The sequence below is a fragment of the Humulus lupulus genome, chromosome 2 (assembly GCF_963169125.1).
Source record: "Humulus lupulus chromosome 2, drHumLupu1.1, whole genome shotgun sequence".
Classification (NCBI taxonomy): Eukaryota; Viridiplantae; Streptophyta; class Magnoliopsida; order Rosales; family Cannabaceae; genus Humulus; species Humulus lupulus.
The window spans coordinates 162500931-162516364 of NC_084794.1; positions in this window are offsets into that span (position 1 = coordinate 162500931).

The following is a 15434-nucleotide window of genomic DNA, read 5'->3' on the forward strand; positions in this document are numbered from 1 at the left end:
TCTGTCGGCCACACTTCTTGCTGGGTCAAGGCTCTGATGCCATTTGTAATGGCCCACATCACTATGGCTACTTCCTGGAATGATTACTAGCCCTACAAACCAGCATGAGTCTTTCCATTGTCCTTTGTCCTCACTCGCACGCTTCTTGGGAAAACTTCCCAGGAGGTCACTGTAACGCCCTACTTCCTTAGAGCCGTTACTAAGTGAGTTTTAAGACAAAACAGTGCAATGAACTCACTAACCGAGGTTTTGAAACAAAAGTGTGACTAATAAAAGTTAAGGCTGTAATCTTTGAAAATGCGTTGACTTAATAAAAACTTCTAGTATTAAACAATTGGGATCCCAAAGTAAGGTTTGAAAACTATTTACATCTTGAAATAAGTTTACAGTTGATCAGTTCTAAAAATCATAGATTATTACAACCATTTTCGAATAAACCCCCAACCAAAGCAGTCGAGCAGGCCAAACATGTACGCGTCGCTTCACGCTCTCCGTACTCATGGTTGGTTGACGCAGCCATTGCCCTTACCTGCAACACGGAGCACCCGTGAGCCGAAGCCCAGCAAGAAAACTCATGCAGAACATAACATATGCAATTTATACAGTTTATCATATCAAATAATCCACAGATAAACAAGTCAACCATTAGACTAAAAAAACACGGCCATGCCGCCCCAGAAGCCTTACCGAAGCCTGGGGTATCGGTTCTCACCGTAAGGATAACACATGTATCCACCGAACCTGCCCTGACTATAAGCATCCCATGTGCTAAGTGTTACTTCCGGCTCCGCTGCCGTACCCGGCCTACGCCGCACTCGGCCCTTGCCGTTCATTTCATTATAATCATATATAGCATAAATCAAGCAACATTCAAACAAATGCCAATTTATTTAAATTTGCACCCTAACATGTAATGCAATATAGGGCCATGCCCGGCAATCATCTCATCATGCAACATGCAATATAGGGCCATGCCCGGCAATCACGCTATGGGCCCATGCCCTATCCTACGGGTGTTATAGTTTTCTTACCTGTACTCCGAGCTTCCTGATGCACTAAAGCCGCGAACACGGTCCTCTAGCACGAGCCTCTCCAATATCCTAGTCACAACACACATGAAACATCCTTTAATACTAATCAATTCAAAACCACTTCCCGGGACCAATCCCACACTCTCGGGACTCCCAAATTCCTAAAACAATTCATCGGAAACATCTCCCGAACCCCCGGAGCAAAAGCTCAAATTTGCAAAATTTCCCATCCTGAAAAAGGCGTAGCGCCGCGGCGCTACCCGCAAGGGCCGCGGCGCTCCTTCGCGAACCCAGAAAAACTGGGTTTTTCCTCTGCATTTCATCATCCAAAACACTCCCAAACTCACACCTAAGCCCCAAAATCAATTTCAAACTTCAAATAGACCATACATCAACCCATAAACATCATAACCCAACTCAATAACACAATCATACTCAAAATCCACCCATTTGATCTCAACTTAAGAAATCTAAACCCAAAACCTTGAAAAGCTTAACTCAAGCATTAAATTCCTCAAATCAACACAGAAAACAAACTTAAGTGTGTATCAAATCCATACCTCAAGTGAAGAATCCTCCCAACAAGCTTCCTTGATCTCCTCCTAAGCTCCCAATTCAGCCATTCTACCCTTCTTCTTCTTTTCTTTTTACTTGCCCTAGCTCTTCTTTCTCCTCCTCTTTCTTCTCTTCAATTTTCTATCAAAGCATCAAGTGACCCCAAATGCCCAAACCGTGTACCCCTAAAACCCAGCTGAAAATTGTATATTACCCTTGCCAAATGACCATGCTACCCCTCCAAATAATCCTTTCCCAACTAAGTCCTCAAGGGCACTCTAGTCCTTTCACTAATATTTAAATTCTACCATTTTCCAACTAAACTTGTTACTCACAGCAGTAACTAATGGTTACCCAGGTTACTCAATCACCAATAACCATTACCCGCTAAATCTCAACTTAACCATAAAATTCCCGAGGTACCCCTAGGCTCCTCCCGAGCCGGCTATAGAATTCCCGTTGTGACTCTTAAGTTAAACTAGCTCTCTAGGACCGTCTCGGCACGTGCATCACAATAATAACACCACACTCACGTGGTACAATTCACAGAATACAATTACCACATATATGCCCTCAGCGGGCTAAAATTACCAATTTATCCCTATCATGCAAACGGGGTCCACATGCATATTTATTTCACCTAACATGCATACTAACCACGTAGTCATGCATCTCGAATGTTCAATTAGTCATATAACATGCTTTAAATCATAACCATGCATTTAACTCATAAAATCACACATAAATCCCAACATGCCCTCCTGGCACACTAATCAAGGCCCTTAAGCCTTATTAGTGAATTCGGGTCATTACAGTCACCCATCATGAGACTACTCCAGGTCAAGCATGCTTAACTTTGGAGTTCTCAAGTGATGGGCTTCAGAAAAGAAGATGCATCTTATTGGCATAGGCAGTACCCATCAATTCATTTAAGACATCTTCAACTGTGTAGTCCCATACCTACACAGTCTTAGAATCATAACAATTGACCTTTCCCAAGCGATGTGGGATTGCATAGTTTTTTCTCAGTCTTTCCCCTTGCGAATCACGGGATGCTGACTGTCACAGCCCAAATCTTTGTGAACACCAGAAGCACTAGAGATCTGACCTATCACTACTGAGGGACTAGCCTCAGCCTCTAACTGGGTCAGGGTGAACACTCAAGCGAGAGTTAAGTTGTCCACCTTATTTGATTCTTCCATCTATGAGCTCGGGCAGTCTTTCTTGAGATGTCAAACAACCCCACAAAATTAGCAGGCCTTCGCTCGACATTCCCCCATATGGCGCCTCCTGCACCTAACACACTTTGGATAACTCCTCAAAGCCTCACTGCCGCCCTAGCGGCCACTCTGAGCACCCTGACCCCCCCTATCAGGACCAATAGTGGAAGAGGTGTTTGGGGTCTTCCTCTTTTGGTCACTAGGGCCCTCGCCCCTACCAGACCCCACCAGTGGAAGCACCGCCCTTCGAACATCTTGTCGTGCGAGATTTTCCCTCTGGATCTTATTCTCCGCCTCCTTAGTCGTAAGGGCTTTTTCAACTATCTAGGCATAAGTAGTTTCCCAAGGCACTGATGTAATCCTAATATCACGAACAATCATAGACAGTTATCACTTAGCCCTCGAACAAATTGTTCCTACCTTGCTGCATCAGTTGGCACCAAATCAAGTGCAAATTTAGCTAGCCTGTCAAACCTCAAGGCATATTCGGTCACTATCATGCCTCCTTGCACCAAATTGGTAAATTCATCCACTTTCACAACTCGAACTGCATTGTTTTAGTATTTCTAGTTAAACAAATCTTGGAACTCATCTCAGTTCATAGTAATAACATTCCATGTTTTGGACACCACTTTCCAGCAAATACGGGCATCATCCTGAAACATAAAGGTGGCACAATCCACTCTATCATTACCTGCTACCCTTATAAAATCCAAGATGGATGCAGTTAGAATCATCCACTGCTTAGCCTTAGTGGATAGGAGCCTCCCTCAAAGGATGGAGGGTATTGTTTCCTAAATCATTCGTATAACGGCTCCCACTTGTTTTCAACCTCTGGCTACTATACAACTAGTACCATGGCAGGTGGCATGACTGGTCCAGCGTTCCCTAGTGGAACGGGCTGATTTAATAATCGGATCTCATCTTCCTGACTCTGAAGTCTGGCTTGCATATCAGCAAGAATTTTTTGCTAGTTCTCAGGGGCTGGTGGAGGGTTGTGACCCTAGTTATCATCTTTGGCCTCGATCTCAGTGCCCGCTAGTCAAATTGAACGCCTTGAAGGCATGACTCTCCAAGTATAGCTGCAATCAATGACTCGCCTTATCAGGCAATGATAAAGGGATCTAGAACTCACCCCCATAGCCCAAAACTAAACAATTAGGCAACCACATGCAATCACACTTCTAATAAGTATTTTAATAGCTCTAACATACAATAGCAATGTTAATAACCATGCCTTTTCATGATCACAAAGTAGTCAAGGGCCAGGACCTATTAGTATATTTCATGCTTCATATAATAGCATGAAAATAATGCATATCTATTCCAGTTATGCAGTTTAACATATATTTAACACCATAGTTAACAAATCATTAGTGAAGCTTATCTTTAGCGGGGAGTGTACATGCTTAGCCAGTCTTCAGGAACCATTAAATCTTAACGATTCTAATACAAAGTTGTAATACCCTACTAATCAATGACAATTACACTGTGTGTTTGAAATAGTGCTTAACTCGTTAAGCGAATCATTTGGACTTAACCATGTAACAAAATTTAATTAACGGTCTTGGTATTAAAAGCTTTGGTCAAGAATCCAACTTTTCATTAAAATGGTTTGAGTGTTTACAAAGAATCCCAAGGGTTACAAATCACTTTACGTACAAAATTACAAGTTGGTCGACCTAAGCAGCAAAACCAGACTGAAGACTCTTGTTCCTCAAAAATACTTTGACCGTGGTGGGCGAGTAGGCTGAGTGTGTACACATTGCCCTTATAGCCCTCCAACTCACGGCTGATCCAGCTTCCCCTTGCCCTTACCTGCACCACATAGCACCCATGAGCCAAGACTCGGTGAGAAAACCCAATTACACAGCACTAGATAATCAACAGAATATAGAACATAACTAGCTTGCTTAGTAGTTATAGTCAAACTCTAGCAAGCACACAGTAAAATTGCAAGGCCATAGAGCCGTGCGAGTGCATATCGCACTCCTGAATTAGTGCATCCACAACATTTCGCATTCCACATGCTATTTCCAACCACGGCTTATTTGGCGACCTTTCCAGATAAATACGGTAGATATACATCTCACAATTATACATGGTATGAATACATTCATATTTAAACAAATATGCAAGGTGTGGTTATAAGCACATTCAGTAACCGGGCTGAAGACCTATTCTCAATACAGGTATAGGTTTTCTTACCTTGAGTTCTGTGCAAATAGTTATACGATCCCTGTCCAGAGACTTGCGGAAATCTAGTCACAACATAAACATACTCTTATTTGGGATTGAATCTAATTCTCGAGCTTCAAACGAAACCCCTACTCATAAAATTACTATTCCCTATTAATGGAACATTAGAAACTTCCCCCAAGCCCCCCAAGTGAGGCCCCAAATCAGTCTCCTGAACCCCCCAAGCCTTAAACCTAAAGTCAGAAAATCCACTTTTCGGGCACCTGGCAAAGTCGTGCCCACATAAATTTTGGAGCTTTTGTGGAACTGGCACTATCACGCCATGCCGAATGCAGTCATGCCCCAAGACTCAAAACCCCAAATTAAATCCTAATTCCTAAGGTTCTGAGACCCTAGCGTGGTCGCGCTACAACCTAGCACAATTGTGCTAGGTCCCCAGAAACCCAAAAGTGCTCTGTATCAATGTATTCTTCCCCAATTCTTGAACAATTATTTCCTCTATGTTCACATACCCAGAAATTGACCCAAAACTGACTTCCCAACAAGTTTATGATCGCAAAACACCTCATATGACCTAAACAACCTACTACCAACATTAACATACCACCAAAAACTCACTAAAACTCGTCAAAACACCAAAATTTGACAAGTTTGAGCTAAAGGTTTAGAATCTTACCTAAATCAAAATATTTCAGTCTAAAATGCAAATTTTAAACTCAGTTCCAAGCTTGGCACATCCACCAAATACATGCCTCTACAACACTAACAACCCCAAATCACCTAGAAGCTCCAAACCAGCACAATTCAATCCTAAACTTAAAGTTTCCAAGAATCCTTCAAGCATTAATAAACAAAACAAAAAGTTTCCTTACCTCCTCTGAATTCGAATCCTTAGCTGGTTGTTGCTTCAAGTTTCCTAACCTTCTCACTTTGCAGCTCAATTCCCCATAGATTGCTTCCAACTTCACAAATTCTCCTCCAATTCAAATGTCTTTCCTTGGAAAAATGACAGGAACAAACAAATGGGGAGAAAGAGAGAGTGTGTAACATGAGAAGAGGCTTGTACTGCCTTGGGCCTAAACTAATGGTCAGTTGTCCACTCTACCCTCAACCCATAATTCATTTCCAAAGCATCCCCAATTTTTCCACAATTTCCACTAAACCTCAATTAACACCCTAAATTCCCAATAAAATCACTAATATTTGAAAAACTAATATTTCCCTCAAAATGTTCCAATAATTCCAAACATACACAAAAATTACCAAAATACCCCTTGGCTCACCCCGAGCCGGGTATAAATCATCGTTGTGACTTTTACGATAATTTTCCCCGAAGGGTCGACTCACGCCGAATATCACAAATATAACCACTTGATAATGTGGTCTCAATCGCATAGCATACAAAATTACAAATATACCATCAATGGGTCAATATTACAAAAATGCCCATTTTTTAACAAAACAAGTCTTTAAGCACATTTATTACACGTAAACATGCAAAAACAATCATATCATAATAAAACTCATATTTCTCACATAATCACACATATATTCAATTAAATTCACATATAAATCCAATTATGCCCTCCCGACACACTAATCAAGGCACTAATTGTCATTAGGAATTTTGGGACGTTACAGCTGCCCCATTCATTTTTTGTTTCATTGATTTCCTCACAGTTATACGTGTTCTTCCCACCACACTACAAAAATCAAAATAAAAAATTATGTTAAAAACTAAATTGAATAAAATTTTCGTTCAACTATTACAAATATAATTACATTAGTAGTTAGTCATCGGGTGGGTGCCTCATGTAGGCAATAATCCTTCATCATTCTTATGATATAAAAGGTGCACTCTACCAATGAAGTCTGACAAGGGCAATTGACTGTTTTCCACTTGTAACTTTTTTCATTCCTCCCAATGTTTCTCTTAATGTGTGAAGAGACACTATATATACATACATCATTATGAAGAACATATTATTTTTTATTTATTTTTGTATCACCATATTATAATCTAAAATAAGTTCAAAATATATTACCTATTCATAAGGTTCGTCAGATCATTTGGAAGAGAATTTCTGAGTGGATCGAGATAGTAACACATGTGATTATCTGAATCAATGATTAGTAACATCTAGTGATGTCTGCATTTAAACAAAGTTATTAATATAACTTTAATTAATAGCGCATAAGGAAAATAAATTTTAAAGGAAATTTTTTACTTACTCGAAATGGTATGCCATTAACCAAGTTTGACCCATCATTGTGTTATTGATACAATCCGTGATAATTTTAGCCTGATTATCTATATTGGCCCCGATATTGACGAGTGCGATGGCTCAATGAAACCAAAAAAGTGTTATATCTCTCTATCGCATAACTCATAATATATTATACTACATACATGACAGTTAATCATATTATATATATGCTTCAAAAGAAACTAAATTCTATAATATTTGTTAATGTAAAATTTACCTAATATATAATGAAATGCAATATGCACCGATCTCTTCCATGAGTCTAAAGTGTACTATATCCTCATGTGAGACATATAAGGTACACGCATCACCCATAATATCGGCCTCCGTCGAAATGTCAATCATGAATTGTTGTTCTACATACTTCACAAAACCCATAAGTATCTTCAAAGACATAGGAAGTATTGTTGGAACCTTGACAATGATCGGTGGCTTACTAGCTATACTTGATCCTGTCTCTTCTTAAGTAGTGGGAAGTTGTTGTGGATGATGTTTCAGGTCTTGTGTTGGAAAACCAGCTGGTGAAATACTTTTTCTTTACTTTTCTCACTATGATCTAGACATTTTTCAACAATAAAGTGATAGATACCATGCTCTAATTTGACCCCATGTACTTTGCCTTTGGTATCCATCACCCGCCCAAGAGCCCAAGCAAGATGGAAGACAACTCGCGTACAAGCTACGCTTTACCAACTACACAACCCTGCCCCGGACGTGCAAAGAAATCTTCATAGCAACCAAAAACAAGGTGTCATACAAGAGGCCAATCCTGATAAAGAAAGATCCGAACAGACGTGACCAGACCAGGTATTGTCGCTACCACAAGGACCATGGTCATCAAAGTAACAAATGTCGTCAACTTAAGGACAAGATATAATTTCTAGTCAAGATGGGGCCTATGGCTCGTTATGTCAATCATCGCCAATACCAGAACCAGAAAGATGGTCAAACTGATGGGAGGCAAAGATACCAGTCGCCACCTAACCGTCTGCGGCCGCCGACTTACGTAGGAGAAGTGCCAAAAGTAATAGGTACTATGGTCACAATTTATAGAGGACCACACTTCATTGGGGAAAGTACCAAGTGCTAGGAGAGGTATGCAAAGGAGTTGCACAAGCAGTCGAATGAAATCATGACGATTGAAGTGTTATGATTGGTTAAATACAAAGGATAATTGTTATTATCCAAGCTAGGTATATAACACTTAGTGAATTTCACATAGTGTAGATGTGAAATTTCATTTTTGATTGTAAGGACATAAAAATTGTGTTTTTGGGTCCAAAGAGATACATGAAGTTATCTAAGGATCCCCAAAAAGTTTGGTAGAATTTGGAGCAAGTTTATGCCCATTGGAGGGTTCAAAAGTTAGAGGGGGAGGCGATGCGTCACCTCTTAAGAGGCATTGCATCGCCTTGATGCAAAAGATCCCAAAAGCCCTAGCAGGCGATGCACCGCGTGATGTGTCCGCACAAACACTTGTTTTAAGCTCCAAATGATGAGTTCTTTATCTCTAATCCTATTTGTTAGAACTAATGACGGTGCCTACACTATAAAAGGGTCTTCATAGAGTTTTGGAAGACTTGATCACTTTCTCCAATCTCTCTCTAGCTTTCAAGAATCTCTAGTTTTCTCCAAGAAACTTGTAAAGAAAGTGCTTGACTTTGTGAGTTTAAGGCTTTTTCAATCCCAATTCCTATTTCCTCTTAGAAAAAGCCTCAAGCATATATGGTGGGCTTGGAAATAGAGAATTAGGATTTCAATAGAAATCGTGTATAATCCTTTGGTTGTGTTTTCCATTGAAGAAGAAGAAGTTCAAGGTGGTGGATTGAACAAGGGTTTTGAAGCATCATCAAAGTTGAGGAATTTTGTTACAACACTAGGGTTTGTATCATCTTTCTCAATCTTTCTTTGGTCTTTTTCAATCATAATTTTGTGTAGATTCTAGTTATTGTGGTGGTGTCACTACAAGAAAAACTGCATTCCATAGCGTTTTTAAAACGCTGTCTTTAACAAACGATAGCGTTATTACAAACGCTATATTATCCCATGTTATTAAAAGTCTGGACCTTTTCATAGCGTTTTTAAATTGTGATGTAAAAATGCTGTTGAAAGATATATAATAGCGTTTTAAAAATATAATTAGATGTCAGTCATAGCGTTTTATGTATGTAGTCATTGATTATGTTAAATTGAAAATACTTACTTTTAATAGCGTTTTTCAAACGTTATGCAGAAATGATGTTGAAAGGTATACAATAGCGTTTTTTAAATGTAATTAGTTATCAACCATAGTGTTTTTTGTTTGTAGTATTATTTACTTTTAATATTGTTTTTAAAACGTTATGTGAAGATATACAATAGCGTTTTTAAAATGCAATTAATTATAAGTCGTAGCGTTTTATGTTTGTAGTCGTACTTACTGTGAATAGCGTTTTTAAATTGTTATGTAAAGATATACAATAGCATTTTAAGAATGTAATTAGTTATCAGTCGTAGCGTTTTATGTTTGTAATTACCCTTGCTTTAATAGCATTTTCCAAACATTATGTAAAGATATGTAATAGCATTTTGAAAATGTAATTAGTAATCAGACATAGCGTTTTTTGTTTGTTATCATCCTTACTTTTAATAGCGTTTCTTTATTGTTATCATTAATCATTGTCATATGAACAATTTCATGGCATAACAAAAACTTTTATATTTTTCTATCTTTTAACATATGAATAATTGCAACAAATGATAAACATATAACACGTTAAAAATTATACCTTAACATAAATTCAAATATTCTTAATATGTTCGCTACATAAAGCTAAAATATCAATATCCCAAAAGTACGAGTATATTGCAAGACAAAATACATAAGCAAAAGTTTTAAAACAAACTGATTCATAATTTGTTGATCATGGGCGTCCCTCCAAAATATTACACTTCATTCATTAGTTGTGCACCTGTAAGAGTGAAAAATATATAAAATTAAGAAAACAATGTAGCCAAAATAGTTGAAAACACATGTTCATTCATTAGTTAATTTTATGCAAAGATACGTACCAAAGATATCTACCAAGAAACAATTGAATTTCATCCATTATGTTCATTTCCTATATATTTTAATGATATAATTAGTTACTACAGCTGATTTGTTGTACTATTTATAAATCATTTTTAAGTTGCATGAAATTTTAACTCATTGTAACTTTATTAGAAGGCCAAGCAACAGTGCAACCAACCGCTTCTTCAATTGTACTCATATGTGATGTTGGTCTCCATAAATATGCAGTAGGTTTCTTAGCAACATCAACCCAAACTCTCATTGCATTAGGCCCAAGACGAAGATGATGCACCTCACATAAAGGATCACTAGAAGACCATCGACCTTCTGCAACAATTTCTCCACTTCCATTCCAATCAAGTAAATTGCAAGCATTGTTTTCAGGAGTGAACTTCAGATTATTAACACTCTGTTACATGATAAAACATATATTTATTTATAGATAATATTGATACTTATAAAATTAAAAGTGAAATGATAGGTAGTAATTAAAATTGTAGTTACCATAGGAGAAGGCATGTGTGACTCCGCTTCACTTGGTTGAGTAAACCCCTACAAGTTTGAGAATAATTTAGTCATTTATAATTTTCAATGAATAGAGTAAAATAAACAGAAGTTAATTAATTTAATTTACCTGAATGTTTACACTTTTTGCAATAGTATTAATAAGATTCATCATCTCAGACATTTTATTCTTCATCTCAGATTGACTTGATTCCAATTGTGAAATATGGTCATCTCTTGCTCTTAGAATAGCTAACTTTGTATTAGTTACTCCCCTCCCATTAGCTAATGATCTACCATTCTTGTCAAGACCAAATATGATAGTGAGAGCATCTTGTACAGTATTCCGTGTTGTGCATGAATCTGGTTTTTCATTTGCAAGAACTTGTAGCTTCTCCTATAAATCATTTCAAGTTGACTGTTAAATAAGTCTATGTGCATACAAATACATATGTTTCTACAAACAAAGGGTAAATTACTTACAATAACTTCAGCAGCTTGTGCATTCACAGGTTCACCATTCTTCTTTGTGTGTGTCTTTAAGAAAGCTTGAACTCTTGTTACAGGTTTTGAGCTTTCCCTACTCTGTATCCAAGTACATTTTTCAGAAAGAGAACATATATTTTCTTATGTTTAGCAACCAAAAATATTTATTAAATTTTTACCATGTCATCCATTGTTCGAGCATATCCTCTCCTGCTGCATGTATGTGGGAGTTGTTTCTTCCTCATCTCTTTAAACTTATTGCTAATCGCCTAAAATAAATAAGAAATGAACCAGCGATTGAACATACAGAATACCAAACACTCCAGCAGTAAAACAAAAAAACTAAACCAGTATTCTAGCAATAAAATAGTAAACACAGTACACATAATAGTTTTTCAACAATAAAACAGTAACTATGGTAGCAAAGAAAAGAGTATGTAATAAACACTCCAACAGTAAACACTCCAGCAGCAAAAGAAACATACAGAACCAGTATTCTAGCAATGAAATAGTAAACACAGTACAACTCCTCCTGAACAGGGATGGGATGGTTGGTGGACTGTGAATGGTGATAATAGTGTCTCTTGAATAGCTTTGTCAAATAAATTTAGAAACACATTTTCAAGAAGAGAATTGGAAAAAAATAAATCATTTAAAGTACAAAAGTTTCATGAAAACAGGGCAGCAACTGCTCACATAATTTGAATACAATTAAGCCAATTGTAAATTTGGAATCTGAAATTTGTTTGTGGTTGCAAGTGTTCAAATTTAGAGCATAAAGATATTCTAAAAACTAACCATAATTGTAGTCTCAATGCAGCTCTTGAGGCCAATAGAGTTTAACTTTCATATGTGCATATCAAGCCAAGATAATCTAATGTTGCTAAGATTATGCAGAAACTACTAAGGATTTCTACTGCCTTAATTTGATCAGACCTGAAATAGTTTTAATTGACTGATATAGCATAATGCATTGTTCTAGAATAAGAATATTATATACTCCATAACACCAAGAAAAAAATATCTTACTTATCCAATCTCTTGATAAACATTTTCACCTAACCAGATATTGAACTGGGTTTTGTTTTCTCTGTCAAAGCCTAAAAAAAAGAACCTTTATCTGGATCATCAACTAAGCCATGACAAAAGAAACTACACCCTTGGTTGACTTGCTCTTTTTTATTATTTTGTCTGTTATACTTTTACATCAAATTCATTCCTAACAAGTTCAAAAATAAAAAAATTAGCATAACAGCCTCTTAAACTATTTGATTTAGTAAATTAGTTCCTAAATTATAAAGTATAACAATTAAGTTCCTGAATATGATTATTTTTACTGATTGATTGTATTGCATTACCAAATTGATTTATATGTTAAATGAAACTGTTAACAGGCCTCATATGATATATCTTTTTTTGTTTTTGTTAAATTAAGTTTAAATGTGTGAAATGAGTGATTCTGTAAGAGAAGATGTAAATGGATCGAATCTCTCAAGGAATTTAAGAAGTAATCCCAATCCAACGTCCCTATGACTTATATACAATAAGATGGAGTGGAGTAGCATAAAAAAAAAAAAAAGACCAACAGTGGTAAGTCAATTTCTAACTGCCAGACATGTCTTCTTATTGTTTATTCTATTTATGCATATATAAAAAGAACTAACTAATTGCTAATAACAGAGTATCATTCATGTGCTTAGAAATTTTAATTTTTTTATAGACATATGACAGATCTTTTCTTCTCTTTCTCTCTATAGATATATATTCATACGGAAATTAGTCTAAACTGCATACCAATATAAAACTTTAAACTAATTAATATATATATATCCACATATGTATGATAATATCAATAAAGCTAAACATATTTAAAATTATATTATATAAACACTTGTGATAATGAATAAACTATTAAATTCTAATAATCGAATCCAAGAATAATCATAGAACCATCATTGATAAATTTATTTCTAAAATTTCTACAATTCTTTCATACACGAAAGGCATCCATACATATATATAGATATATCTACTGATCTACATTTATAGGATGTAATAAAGAACTTTAGCTATTTATCCATACCAAAAGCATTAAAACTATAATTCATCAATATCAGAGATGTAACAGCTAAGTAAGCAATGAGTGTTTTTTTTTTCTCAATCTTTCTCCTGATAATAAACCAAACTGAAATAAGTATGGTACCCAATTTATTTGTAATAAGCAGAATCTATATAATACATATATTGAAATTTTGGTTACCTGAAATTGTTTACTGGTTTTTTCACGCACAAATACTCTCCATTCAGTTTCTGATTTGATATTATCAGGCTTTAATTTTAGTCGTTCTTGTTCATTTGGTAGCTCGTTCAGCTTAGTAACTAGCCTGGACTTGGAAGATCTCCACAGGTCTCCCATTACTTTCATACACCAGTCTCGTTCCCAATCTTTGTCCACCTTATACCTTGTCTGCATTCACATTAAATATTAATTTATGAGTATTCACCTAAAAATTTTACCTTTTAACACATGAATAAATATAAGTTTAGAACCTGGATTGTTGACCACAAAATATCTTTCATTGATTTTGGTCAATCATCTAGCTGTGGGTTCATTTCAAATTTTATAGAAATTACTTGACCTGTGCGTTGTGGTGCCTAGTTGAGCTTGTTAGTGATATAAGGTTGTAAATTTTCTATCCTCTCCACGAATAAAAGCCTGGTATGTCTGTACTAAGATTACCTACCTTTAGTTGATTAAGAATGGCCAACACCAATTTCATTATTAGCCTGAAACTGGTACTAGATGATTGACCTTTGAGAATCGGACAAATGTTAAAACTATCTAATTACTGTCATTTTGAAATTTTCTTATTAGGCATCAACTGTGGAGAGGATAATGAAGAATGTGGTAATTCCTGCTAACACAACTAAACAGCAAGCACAACTACAAACTAATGCTAAATGTTAGCAATAATTAAAACTGATGCACAAGAACACAGAAATACCAATCAAACAGTCGAATGCTAAAGTATTGCTACAGCAATTATCTCAGCAAAACAGAAAAGAAAATAAAGCAAGAAACACAAACAGTTTTATACTGGTTCGGCCAAATGGTAGTTCCTACTTCCAGTTTCTCCCCTTTATTGATCTTGATACAATGTGTATAGAACTCTTGATTACAGCAGCTCAATCTCTCAATGATCAAAACACCATGATCATGAACAAATACAAAAAAATACTCTCGGGAAAACTTTTGCCTCTCAAAACACTTGAGAACAAGAAAAGTGATTCTTGTTCAGACTTTAATCTCCTTAGCTATGATTCAGTATGAATCAATCTCACTAACTCATCATACTCTGTACTCCAAAGAGTTCTAACCATCGGTTTAAATAGAGAGCAAAAGACTAATCTAACCCGAGACTATTAACTAACTTAACCACCTTAACTATATTAACATTAACTTTTATATAGTTAAGACTTCTTTTTTCTTTTATGTGGATTACAAATACCACAAAGAATTTATGGCTTGAGATAACTAAGTTGAGGCGATCTTTGGAAGAATCCAGGTATACCCTTTACCATTCAATTACTAAAGAGAAAACTACAACATTTTTAAAAACAATTCTATCTGTTCACATCTTTCTATGCCCCTTGGAGTTTCTTTTTGGTGTTTTCTATTACTTAACATCAGCACTATGCCCAGGTCAGAAACCGATTGCAAAGTCTTACAGAGAAACAAGCTCAAATTATTGAAGAAAACAAGTTATACATCAAGGAGTTAGAGGAAAGACAGAGAATTGTTTTTAAAAATGAGTTTAATGTATACAATTAGAAGAAACAAAAATGCATGCACTTACTTGCTGGGTAGAGGTGTACTTCGGAGCTGCTTGATTAACTGAGAGAGAGTGATCGGACGGGAGAGGCACCGACTGAGAGAACCGAGAGAGACCCTTGGCTGTGCTGACTAAGAGAACCGAGATGCGGGTGGGAGAGGCGCTGGGTTCGTCTGGGTTCCTCTGAGAGAGATTCACAGTGAGCGGGTGGGAGAGGCACTGGGTTCGTCAGCGCTGGGTTCGTCTGGGTTCGTCTGAGAGTGATTTACAGTGAGCGGGTGGGAGAG